Genomic DNA, 14,804 nt, shown 5'->3' with positions numbered 1-14,804 from the left:
TCGTGTGACATACACGTATATTAAAATTGTTGATATCAGAAGATACACTACTACTGTGTCGCTACCTAATTTTCATATTAAGTACTTACCTATAAAATATTATATAATAATCTCAGGACAATTCACACAGCGCCATCTAGACTCAAGTTAACCCAGATAGAGCTTGCGTTATGGGTACTAGACAACTGATACAAATGTTATACATAGATATATATGTTTTTAGTAAATACATGGAATACACATAAACCGCTATGAAGAAACAGATTCATGAATACAAATGTTTGTACCGTACGAGGAATTGATCCCCCGACCATCAGAAGTGAGACAGTGTGCTAATATTCTAAAAAACTACCGCACCGCTAGACCAAAAGATGAAATACGAAGCCGTCAAACCTATGCCAGCGAATAATGCATTTAATATGAAATGGTAGTACAAAATATAATATATGAATAGTTGGTATGTATATATTTAATTCTGATAGATCACAGATACGACGACTATTATTGAAATAGAAATAGAAATCATCTTTATTCAAATAAACTTAATATGTATAAGCACTTTTGAATAGTCAAGTTTTTTGATTCTACCGCTTATTCGGAATGCAGATTCATCACAAGAAGAATAAGAAAGAAACTGTGTTGCTCTTTTAAATAAATATTGGTTTACTTATATTTAATTAACAACAAGGATTAGGCATACGAGAAACAACATAGAAACCGCTACGCACTTAATCTCTGTTCAATCAGATAACATTGTCAGCGCTATGAATTTTAAGTTAGATATTTTCTACAAAAACATTATTATCATTTATAAATTCTTCAATTTTATAATAAGCTTTTTTACAAAGAAAATATTTTATTGCACATTTGAATTTTTTTCTGGCAAATTGAGTACACACTCTGGGAGTTTATTGTAAAACCTCACGCAATTTCCATAAAACGAATTACTAACTTTCGTAAAATTAGAGATTATTCATAAGAATTGTTATGCATTCTCGTTTATGAAAATGGGCAAATGTAGAGATGTATCCATAATGAATAGATAACGTTAATACTTATATAATTTTAACTCTGTCTCTATCTTTATCTAATGTAGGAGAATGAAAATGTAACAATATAAATACCATAGCTCATTAAATACCTACTTAATTTACCTGATTTTGTAAATACCTACATACTAAACAATTGCTCTCATTCTTGTTAAGTTATTCTAAGATTATTATGATATTTCTTATACGTAATTAATTACCGTAATAAGGTCTTATTGGTGTTATACCAGAAGTTCCATTATTGTTAAAACTGTAACTGTTTCATCGTCTTGGTTCGTAAATAGTCGAAGTTTCCTCGTAAATGTGCTTCTCGTACTAGATACATAAGGACAAGGCCAGGACTATTGTAATTAAACACGTAATTTAATACATATATTTTAACACATATATAAATATAAATAAACACACATTTTTAGGAAGTACCCCAACCCTATGAAAGCCTAGAAATAAAGACTGATATAAATCATATCATATTTATTACTTAACAATATTATGCATAGTTAAGTATTTTTTATAATAATTTTATGACACTACTTGAACTCACAAATTGCTATTACAATATTTTATATTTTTACAACAATATATATAAATTTCTCGAAATCGTTAAACTAATAAGCAACTGAGCAACCAGTGTCTACATACATTTAAAAACATTTTCGTTTTATATATAAATTGGTTTTGATATTAAATTTATAATTTGTACCATTTTATTACACAAAAAATCAACCTTTTTCTGTGCAAAATATGTGCCATTTATTATAAGAACTATTAACTATTATTAGTTAACTTAGAAATAAAACAAACCCCAAACTAGGATAAGATAAACAAGATATATAGGAAAGTGCTACGGGGTAAATATTTGTGTCTTTACCACTTACAACCTCAGTTTAGAAATATCTTGTGAATGTTAGCAAAGGTTTCCAATTTACACGTACGATGTAATTTTCCAAGTTGTCTGAAGTATAACACTATTACATACTTTATTGGTTCACGAAGAAATTGTCAATTCGAATGTATTCTGCTCATAGGTGTGTCAAGCAATATTTTAGTTTTACTACATTACTGCATATACTTACATATATGAACAGTGCTACAACATCACGTTATCATGTGATGCCTGTGATAAAATGTTATGCCTGTCATTCTGTAATTTCACTGCTTTATCGCATCCTGTAACCTAAACTAACAAATTTATATTACAAGCTGCTTGGCGGGTGAAGTAGGTAGACAAAGGCAGACGATTTTTTATTTTTATAAATATTATGCATATTTCACGGTGCGGAATAACAATTAATGCTGAACAGATTTTGATATTTCTTTTTTAACCAAACGGGCATACCTACTTCAGTGTTGTACTTACTATTACATACAAATGAATAGACGTTTTTGAATTCCCAACAACTAAAATCTTATTCACTAACACAACTAAACTTAAAACCAATTTAGGATTGTTTCAGTAGATAATTCAGTCGAGTGTGGAATAAATACGTGTCCTTAATATTCATCTAAAATTTTGTTGCTAATGCAAATTTATCAGATGAACAAAAACAGCCAGAATTAGATTCTATTAAATATATTTGTTTACCGCACCTTTGCCCACACGAAATTATTTAATTACTGTGTGCTTGCAAATTGGCTATGAAGCTCCTTGTAAGACCAGGCTTCTTGTAAGGCCAATTATTAAAAAGACGACTATAACTGCATCCTTCATGTATGGTCTTCCGTGCTTTACACTCCTTATTTTAATAATTAGCCTTACAAGAAGCATGTACTTCCATAATGCATACCACCTTACATATTAATATACAGGTCATGTATTAACGTGTTTAACTTTGTTAAACGTATTTTTAAAGCACAAAAATCTCTGTTTCTTAACTAAAATTTTAGTAGAATATGTCATATTGTACTTATTTGAAATTAAATATTTATGTGTAGCCAGTAAATAAGGGATGGATTATTAATTAATGGACCCAAACAAACGATGGGTACACACTTAACGTATATTTCGAAATCCGCATAATAAATTACGATTGATAACAATGGGATCCGTACACCCGTACGTATCGTTGAATTTTGAATGATGGTTAATTCAGGATTACTCATTCAGTTTTAATAATCCTACGAAAAACCATGGGCTTGATTTGGTTTGTATTAAGTATTGTAAATAAATAGGAATTATTCATTTTCTTATGAATAGGTAATAACCGTACTCTGATTATTTTGTTAATAGATGGTAGTAATTACGATCCTTAAATAGTAGAAATACCCAAGATCAATATATATAAAAGAAACGTCATATTTGGAAAGTGGGATGTGTCGAATGATTAATTTCAAGAATCTATTATTTTTAGAATCTGTAATCTCTCAATCTTTTCAGATGAAAGCTTATTTTCTTCCTTTTCGCTTTTAACTATTTTCATAAAATTCATGTTAACTTAATTTCAATGATAAACTACATTATAAACAATAACGCCTACCGCGTACACTTTGTGCATGATTAATGTTAAGGTTAAAGTAGTAGTTGTGTGAGAATATTGTACACAGAAAAAAATACATTGTTTCTTTATTTGTAATGAACGACTCAACAATATGCTCAGCCGATTTAAAAAAACTCGTCAGTAATTCGTAATTTATAGCAGATAACATAGTCTACACATTTTAAGCGGACCATGAATGAATTTTCTTAGGACTTTCATCTATCCATAGAATAATTTCTGAGGAAGATCTATAATCAATAAAATCGAATTCTATTATGTAAATACAACTTACAGAAATGTATAACTCCTTTTTCTATAATCAAATAGAAACCACTTTTTCTCACGTCTACCTTCAACTAACATGATTAACATAAGGGAAAGCTCCTGCGGGATAGTGAAAGTCTTTAGTAATGTATCAAAAGATTCCTTGAACCGTTTTAACGTTATTGAGTAAAATCAGTTCAAACCTTACTCTTCCCTTGGGGTTTATCCTTAATACATGTTATATACTATCCACCTACCAATATCCACCCACTCTATAAGAAAGTATTCGCACGCCCCTTAATTTTTGGGTTCCATATCTTAGAAAAATAGCTCTATAATATTGAGTTTAAGCCACGACAAAACAGACTCTAGTCGCAGTATTAAGGATAACTCTAAACCGATACTTAAATTTTAAACACGCATACGTAAGATCACATGGAAAGCACAAGATTCCAACTAAAAGAAAAATTGTCACATTCAGATCACATAATCTTCTCCTTTTTGAAATACGATTCAAAATAAAGGTTCTCTTCTTATTTAAAAAAAACTCTGTCTGATGATTGTCTCTTTTCATGTGCATTTTAAAAACTGTTTCATTCGTTGTCCTTCATACAATAATAAATCAAATATACCTAACAAAGAAACCGCAAATATATTTATATATACTTTATTAAGTATTTTCTTCTTGCAAATTACGTCAATAGTTATATTCTGTTTATAACAACTCCGAGGGAACGATGGTTACTGATTATTTTTATTATGAAACGTAAAAAATATAATATGAAATTTTATGAAAAGTACGGCCACCTGCTGCTTTATAGACAAAGGGTCGCAGGTCGAGTAATCTCGCTTTCAACCATTCTCTAGTTTTCACGACCGTTTTAAGACACCTAAACCCCTGTCATGCCGTCTGGCTGGGGACAGCCGCATTTAATATTCAATTAGGACCATTTGGCCATTCATCAGCCTGACAGACGAGAAAATACTATCGCATTCTAGATGCGAAAACACACTTTTTAGAGTATTTGTTTTTGTCTGCAGTTTACTATTTTAAAGAAAAGATATAATCTAATTTCTTTGCTTAGGTATCTATATTATACTGGACCCTGGAAAATACACACGGAGCCATCTAGTCCCAAGGTAGCCAGAGCTTGTGACATGGTAGTAACTAATATTAACAGTTAGATTAGATTATATAAATAATTCGATTTTTTTAATACATATAAAAAATACATAGACATCTAGATCAATAAAACAATTATACTAATTAATACAAATGTTTGCATAATGCGAGGAATCGAACCCATCCCGGGCTCTATTCCTCGCATTGTGCAAACGCACCGGAAATGTATTCTGCTAAACTGCTAGATACCTATAATGACTACCAATAATAAGTAAATATTTTTGTACTTTGTCACAATAATAATTAGTCAGTATTATTATATGGAGATCTTTGGGGCACGCCTTTGTTCAGCAGTGGGCGTCTTCCGGGCTGAAATGATGATGATGATTTTTATATGTAACTACGATGTGCGATAGAAAGCATCATCAGCTTTTCAATATTAGATCACTGTATAATGACGTAATTACAAAAATATTTCATATTTTAAACAGCGTCAGCAAGTACGTTTAATTAAAATACAGTACATAGAGTCAGTACACTAATGGTATTATAACATAGTAGAAAAAGTGTTAGTAAATATTTTTATAAATTCAAAGAGGCGTAATGGATATATTGGTAGAACCTTTTATTTGTATTAGTTTCTCAATTCACATGAGATTCAACAAATTCAAGTAATAAATTAATAGAAATATATGGATGATACGTTCAACGCTGAAAAAATCTCCCTTAGGATTTTCACGCTTGCACGGTAACCGAAGTCTGAATAACATCGCATTCGGCAAAAGATTTAATACGTATTATTTTTCAGTATAATAATGTTAGTCATATTTTATACTTATTTTGTTACTATAATAATTCAATTTAATTCATGAATCTATCTGAATTAATTAAATATTCTATTGTTTTGAAAATAATTATAATTTCGATGGTCTATCTGTTTTACATTAAATATAATATTGCATATACATAATATTTGACGAGTGAACCATGGCCATTTCTTATAAAAAGGCTACAAAAAGTGATCAATAGATATACTACCAATATCTTAAATCTTTTAGAGTTGAAAAAATATCAATTTTACATAGATATACCATAATAAGAGAACTCAATATAGTAATCCATTTGAAGTTCACCAATAACAAGAATGCTCAATAAGCGTGAAACACCGTGTGGATCGAAGTTAGATTATATCATTGGATTATGGAGTGGGAGCAGTGACTTGTTGCATATAGTAAAATTAATATTGATCATAAATGAGGATCGATATATTGTTGATGAAGGGAAACGTAGCGTGAAAAAACTGAAATAATAATTAAATTTAAATATACATAATAAAATTAAGTAAAGATTCACTTCTACTACAATAGGCTCACTTTACTCACAAAATACATTTAAATAGATACTAAGTGTCTGTATAATAATAGACACCATTGTAGTTACAGTTAATACGAAATCCTATTTATTTCTCTGTCTACCTGGTCGAATCATAAGTATAGCTGCCGCTGAGCATCTTAACTTTAGCGTTAAAACGATTTTCTTTTCATTAAGTGCCTCTTTCGTGCGATATGAAGTCGCGAAGTGTCGGAAAGTTTCTCCTCTTTTATCATTGAATTCGCAATTTTCGCGCGAATAAATGTTTCTATTACATATCAGCTCCTGAAAGCCCATTGTTTTGTGTTGAACGGATGATAGCAATTCTTAAAGTAAGGGTTATCCAATTGAACCATGATATAACGCGAAATTACAACCTAAAGACGAATAACCAGTTTCATGTCGCAATCATTGTTGTGACGGCTATAAAAACCTCAATAAAAACGACATGAAACGTAAAAGGAATGAAAGGGATTAGGTATATCCCGACAGAACACCGTAGTTACATTCCGGCATTCATATTTAATTTAGCCGTACCGAGCACTTTCGCTTATTACCTGTACAAGATTTCGTCTACCTCATATTGTTTAGGGAATCTCGGGGAATAATTCCTAATTCCGTTACAATTATCCTGTATCGAAATTTTAATAAACAATATCCAATGTTATTTGACCATAAGTAATTTTGTATCTAATATGGGTATACATATATACAACAAATTAAAGAAGTTACAGTTTATGGAATTATATTATATATCTTGCAATACGACATTTAGTAACACGAATAATCTCAGAAAACTTAACTTTCGTAAAACAAATATATCGCTTGTAATATACGTAATATTACAAGCTATGTATTTTTTGTTATTAATGCATAAAGAAATATGTGTGGATTATACACAGCTGAAAAGCATATCAACTTGTGTAGAAGAACACTACGTGAAAAAACATGTACCTATGCAATAACACTAGTTACTATTACGTGTCTGGCTTATAATCTACACAGTATATTTCATACTAAAAAATATTTATAGCTATATAAAATTTTAAAGTCCATATGTGAAGTTCACTAAGTAATGATTTGAAATTTCCTGTGAGGAGTGAAAATAACGGTTTCCGCTTTGAATCTAATATCGACTTCTATGAACTATATAGTTCACAACATTTGCATATATTCTAGTGACTGAGCGAGAAATCTCTGAATGGAACTCAGTCATGGAAGCAATTCCTGCAGCATTGTACTCATTATTGAACCAGTGCGACGAACGAGCGAAACAATGTCGACTGTGTTCGTACTTCAAGCTACCATTTACAATGTAACTTAATTCACTGCATTATACTGTGAATTCTAAATGCAATAGCATTAATCACTTAGCATGTTGATAGGGACGCCGTTGAAATGCGGTAAACAACGAAAACAACTACATACTTGTCAATTCCTTACAACTTGGGTATTTAAATTTGAAAAGAAAGAACAAAAAATAATAGAATTATAAATGTATTATCCAAAATTTCATTTGTTTAGTATCTGTTTATCCAATATTATACCAGTAAAAAATATCATTCAACTTGTTCTCAAGTTATTTATAATTATAATAACAATTCTAATATATATAATATTATTTTATTACTTCTCAAATAATGATGTGTTGTTATAATTATAAGTTATGAGTAGGTAATTTGAATGAAACTTACTTAGAAATTTACATAAATATCAACAAATAGACAGTTATAATTAGATATGAAAAAATAAAACTTGTTACCATCGCATTTTTTTTTATTATTAAACATATCTATATCTATACTTCTTGTTGATTTTAAAATCAAAGAGGTTAATAAATTACTCATAGTGAGTAGTAACAAAGAAAGTGGGGTCCATTGGAAATAGATAGCCGCTAAAATACTGAATACTTAATAGTAGCCGTATATGGTTGAATCTTGATTTCAACTAGGTATATATGGTTCAGTATATTTTTATCATGTAAATTAAATATTTAAAAAATTAAAATATCTAATTAAATTAACTTACAAAAGGATATTATATATTAAAAATACGAAGTAAAAGACCCGCATATTCGACTGATAAAAGTTGTACTTAATAGAGTGTATAACATTATATATCTATATATATATATATATTAAATAAACAATAGAAGTTGGTCTAATCATTGAATTTAAGTAATTCTCTTTGAAGAAACAGACAAAGAAGGAAGGAATAACTCAAACAGCCAGATCCGAACCAATTTAGAAAAGATCGTTTCTCAAATTGACCTGATCAAGGACGCACTCAATAGTAGACGACGTATTAGGTATGCCTTATTACAAGATACCTAAACGTTCGTGTATATTACATTTATCTTGTTCGGTCACAAAAAAACTAAATAAATAACATATAAGTTACCTTCAATGGGGTTGTCAAAAATATTGGTATATTAAGGTTTCTTAAGAACCGGCAACGCGTATGTGGTGGCTCAGGCATCCATAGACTACGGTTACCATTTACCACCAAATAGTCCATATATTTGTTTGTCACTATTGTAGTAAAAAAAAATGAGTATCGAAGAAATAAAGTTCCTTTCTTCTCTCGCAATATTTGATATGGATTCAAATACTCGTATTTTGCTGAGAATATTTGAATCAACATAGCAGGAGGAAACTAACCTCCGTCTCTAGGATTATTTTGGTTCAGTATGCAGTCGCCAATACAACTGAGAGTTCGTCAAAGGTATAAATTGACACATAAAGTTGTTTCGGTATCTGCCAGATATCAGAACTACCTGCCTTTGGGATCTATAAGTTATAAGTAACCTGATCTTTTATGTATGGACTTGATGTTTACCTTACTAAAATGACTTTAAGAATAGTTAGTACTTTAATGTATCTTTATCTGCAGGAGGATATAATGACAATACAATATAAATACATATGATGACCTACTAGACCACCGAGGTCTAGTAGGTGTGGCTTAGCACACCGCTTTACTTTCGATGATTGCGGGTTCGATTCCTTGCATGGTAGAAACATTTTGTAGTCATGAGTATGATTGTTTGTATCGGTCTGGGTGTTTTCTTATGTATGTATATATAAAAAAAAAGTTTTTTGTTTATTTGTTTAAATCGGTTGTGTACTACCTACATAAGCTGCTTTGGTTGGAGCTAAATAGCGCTATGGAAGTTGTCCCGAGATATTAATATTAATATTATATATAAATGGAAGCCATGAACAAGCAAGCAAGGTAGCCTAATAAACATTTAAGAAATGTTAATTAGCCAACCTTGCAGTTTTATTTTGGTATGTACTCAAATTCATTTGTTTACCTAAGTAATTTCATGACCTGGAAAGAGAGAGATTGCAATAAATTGAAATTAAGTACATGTGACACTTTAAAAGAGATGCAAGACTGATCGCAGCCATTTATCATCGCAACCACTCAACCCTGACGAAAGGGTTTATCGTGGCGAATTGAATGAAAAAATGTAAGCCAAATGTGTCCAAACGATTTAGTACACCTGACTGACTGATACGCGTAAAATTCAGCAACAAAATATGAATAACCTTTCATTGAACCATTTGAAGGTCAGAGGTCAACAACACTATACATCTAATTATATTTATTCGTTTAACTAAACAGCTTAAAGAAAATATTTTAATTTTACATTTTATTTAATATACTTCAAACAAATATACGTCTTTAATAACGATAAAATAATAATGAGAATGTACCTTCACAACTACAATCCCAAATGGGATACTCGACTGTCGATGTTTAATATATTTTACATTCAACACGCAGGAGGACAGTCTACCGTATCCCTGATTAATTTAGTTTGTACGGGTAATTCCATAGTCGGAGAATAAGTCACGATTATAAATTACTGCTTGTGTCACAAGTTTCCGGATCTGCTCGAAATTTCTCTCCCTCACTACGATTGACTCTGCACTCGTCCGGTGAATCCATAGAATGCTAAAAAGTTGATATCTCCTATTTCTTTAATATTACGTATCAATAGTATCCGCATTAAAATAAAAAAGTACATGTATCAAAATTATAAATCCAAAAATTCATTCACACATTCATCCCAGTGCTGTAACAGAACCTCCATTATATGTATCTATCGCTCTTGTAAAATAGCTTTACATATTATATCCCCTAATCTGTAAATTAAGCAAATTCTGTCGTTCACGTATAGAATAATAATAAGGTTATAGCCGTTAGGTTTAGTTGGATTATTTTAGTAGAAGTGTTAATTTCCACTAAAATAATCCAACAACCGGCGAACTTTACGTTAGGGTTTTCACGCTTCACCGGCGCAATATAGAGATGGTAATAAGCCCTTAATTGGGTTCATTGACTCCACAAATGCGCACGAAGTTATAACAGGTTTTCTTTTATGTACACATTAAAGTTACTGCTTACAAAACATAATACTAAGACTGTAGGACACTCTTAATAAAGATGGAGTATTAGGAATTTTAATGTTATAGTAAAGATATACTCTCTGAAGCAAATTAAATTTACTGTATTTTAGTATTCATAATTTTCATATAGATATAGTGACAATTGTTTTATTAAGTATAAAATCACAAGTTCTAATATTTCTTTAAAAAAGAATAAATGAAAGGATTCTATAAATGTATGAAAATACAGTACAAGAAATTATTCTTGTCGCGAGATTAAAACTTTCAAATTAATCCCTGTAACTCTTGGAAGGGCGATAAAAAATAATATTAAAAAAATATATATACGCAATAAAAATTACAGTTAAAACGAGGAAAACGCTCAACCCTTTTGTAATATTCAACAAAGAGAAATGGAATAGCTGAGTAGATTCTTTAAAAGCGATAATAAATTGAGTTTGTAGCGTTGCCATTATTTTGTTGTTGGCGGCCTGATTAATTACGGAGCTTGCACTATTTCGCCTAAACGTAGATGTTTATGGAATAGGCCGCCTCTTGTGACAATAATTAGTTCTATTCAAGCAATTTGTATACGTAGGTATTAAATATCCCCATGACCGTAATTTAAGTGGATACTGAAGATTATCTGTTCTTCCGTGAGCAGCTATAGGAACGTAATTATTTATAATTATAATTACAACAAATATAAAACATTGTTTTGAATGTTTATTACTAAACCTCGAATTAAGTAAAAACTAAAAATAATGAAAAATACTCCAAATTTGTATTAGATCTAATAACGGGAAAAATCGTTCGTTTCTTTATACTCGTAGCAATCTCATCGTAAACAAATCAGTATGTGAACAAGCTAATTGGACTAGTCGAAGTCGTTTTAGTATTCCAACATAACTAATTATATGAATTTTAAAAATAAGAACAACAATATACTTAATATATAAATGAAAGTAGGTATATTATTTTCCTCACAGCGTGGTGTCAAGTGCTTACCTACATCAATATTGTGTTATCTGTACCTACATGTAATGTATCACTGTAAAGAAACTAGCAACGTATGGTTTGAAACCCTCCCCTTTAGCTCGGACATGAAACGTCACATATATTGGTAATCGGTCACTCTCTTCCCTTGATGATACTCATATTTGAAATAGATTACAGTATTTTGCTCCTCTAGTCTCAGTTCGACCGTTAATTTTTTTGTATATAATGCAATATTTCCCTCCTGTGTAACCTCTTACGTCGTAAACTTAAGAGCTTACTGACGTTTTGGATAATGGAGATATTTTTTTTAATGATCGGATTATGATTTTAAAACATTTAATTTAATTTATCTTGTAATTTTTAACTTCACTAATAAAGTAACATCACTAAATAAAGACAGTTTTTTGTGGTACCTACTTCTGCTTATGAACAAACGTAGGTAGAATCTCTGAAGGCTACGCCGCGATACTCTCTTGTCTATTGGTTAGGGGGAAATAATTCTCACGTACTACTTCCATAACACAATAAATTGTTGTGTAACTTTTCAAATATTTTCTGTCTAAATATAAACATTCTATAAAGGTGATTGTAACGAACCGGTGGACTGTGTGGCTCTCAAAATATATTATATATATTTTAATATAGGGTATCCCAGCTACGAATAGAAGACACAGTTAAATATTGATATAATTATTTTTAATTTAAATTTAAAAATAAAGAGTGGTCTGTGGAAAATAATAAGTACCTACTGTGATACCTTCATATAGTTAAAACTCCTATTATATTTACTTACAACTGTTATAAATAATCACAGTACAATATTCAATCTGAAAGACATGTTCTACAACATAATCTAAATATTTACTATGAAGTCTGTTCGTCCCACTTGATAAGGGTATAAGGGAATGACTAACAAGTGAGGCATACTCTTTGGAGTTCGGCAAACTCCGCTTTCCTGAATTTATTTGGGGTATCAGCACCTTACGAGATTTATTTCCACGCGAGCATTGTTAAAAAGATTTCATTACCATAATTTTTACGAAAAAAAAACTAAGGGATTTCATACCTTGGTCACCAACAATGGGTACCTTCGTTTTCCTATTTTAGCTGTCAACCAGCTTACTTCGCAAGCTATATTATGGTTGACATGGTTGAAGGACGTGCATAAGGCAATAAAATTATAGTATACAGTAGTACCTATTTTATATTGGTCATCCGTAATATGGACATCCATCCAGCAAGGTAGACCGACGATCTGGTCAAGATCGCTGGAAGGCATTGGATGCGAGCAGCGCAGGACCGATCGTCGTGGAGATCTTTGGGGGAGGCCTATGTCCAGCAGTGGACGTCTTCCGGGCTGCGATGATGATGATGATGATCCGTAATATGAACACATGAAAGCATCACATGACGTATATAGGCATTATCTTATCTGTAATTTAATTTCTTATCTGTTATCTGTGGGCTATTTTAAATAAAGAAATAGGTAATAACAGTTTTCCTGTAGTTATCAAAATTCCTTCGTTACCTAACCTACTGTTTTTTATTAATAATAGATTTACCTATATTAATATTCATTAAAATGAGTTCTATTCCACTTAAAATAAAATACAGATCTTACAATAATTGTATCAATGCAAATCTGGGTATTTTATATATGGCGATTCGTAAAATTAATTGTAACAACTGTCAATTAATTGCATCTATAATAGAACTAATAAATCTCCCCCTTATTAGATATTTAGCAAGTCTGTTAATTAATATTGAGGTGCACCTTAAATGTGGTTTAAGGAAGATGTGAATTAATTAGGAGTAACCCTAAATACCATTAACAAATTTCATTCGAAAGCTAACCAGCGAAATGTGATCGAGTGAAATGCTTATCACAATGTAAATAGTAGATATAATATAATAGTAGATAAAATGCCTTTTACCATTCTAATAGATCGAGCCTATGTACATAAACAAGGGTTTTTCAAGAAGGGTATAATAAGATTTCTTAAGGGTCGGCAACGCGCACGTGATCCTCCTAGTGTTTAAGGCCTTCATAGGCTACGATAACCATTTACCATCAGATGAGCTGTATGCCTGATTACCACCATCGTAGTATAAAAAAAAACAATACTAGGAACATCACGTCATCATATATTAGCCACAATACCGTTCATACCTTCCTTACGGAGGGCTATGTCATGCCTCTTGTTCCATAATTTCACTGCCTTATACCTGTTCTACAAGCCAAACACAGCTTCCAAAATACTGCTTGGAGACTCAGATCACTTCAAACAAAAACAAAATCTACCGCGATAATTCTGTCGATATAAGTATATTTTTCGAAATTATCCATGTTAATGAGTTAATAGTCCAAGAGTAAACAACAAGAAGCCGATCCAGGCAACTTTGTTTGGCCGCAAGGTTATCTGGAGACTGAAATATTCGAACCCTTATGCATTATTCAGCGTCGACCGCCCATCATGCGCCTATATCGGCCGTTCCGTGTAGATACATAGTACATACACGTGATATTGCTTTATTTTTCTCCTGTAACAGTTATATAATGGCTTTCTCTGTTGTTCAACTTTTATTCATTGTTCAAATATACACCAAACTTATAAATTCTTTATTTTCATAATATATATAACAATTTAATAGTAATCGTATAATTAAATAAGTAGTTCTCTAGTATATTATTATTTTATGTTTTAAATAGCCACTATTAGACTTAAAATCAAATATTAAACAATATTTTGAGTTGAACTTTGCAATTTAAAATGTATCCTTACTCACAAAAAGTATTACCACATTTTTGTGACCACTGTTTCCTGTGATGAAAATTAACCTGTTCAAAAGCTGAAACAACTCGGTTCGGAACACCACACAAAAAAAGTTTGTTTTTTCAACACTGAAAAATGCATTCGACCCATTTCGACACGAGTATAGGTAACAATGGTCCGGTTAGGGTTGTCAGCTGTCGAAACAAGCGAGAAAGTCTGCTTTGTTTTAGAAAAGTATAATTTTTATCGAAGTATATTTTTTATCAAATTATAATCATAATATTGAAAATACTTTGATAATCTGTGTATAGTGAAATAAAGTAAAAAATATATATAACTAGAGTAATAAC

The 14,804-nt window shown here is 30.9% G+C and overlaps 1 protein-coding gene across 2 annotated transcripts in view; it reads right to left on the bottom strand.

Annotated features, from left to right (window-relative positions):
- Window positions 1–14,804, bottom strand: part of LOC131852079 (suppressor of lurcher protein 1) — a 286,739-nt gene that overhangs the window by 186,029 nt on the left and 85,906 nt on the right. The window lies entirely within an intron of this gene.

This window comes from Achroia grisella, unplaced genomic scaffold (genome assembly GCF_030625045.1).
Source record: "Achroia grisella isolate CSIRO2021 unplaced genomic scaffold, CSIRO_AGI_Agris_v1 utg821, whole genome shotgun sequence".
Taxonomy (NCBI): Eukaryota; Metazoa; Arthropoda; class Insecta; order Lepidoptera; family Pyralidae; genus Achroia; species Achroia grisella.
This window is presented reverse-complemented; position numbering and strand designations above follow the sequence as displayed.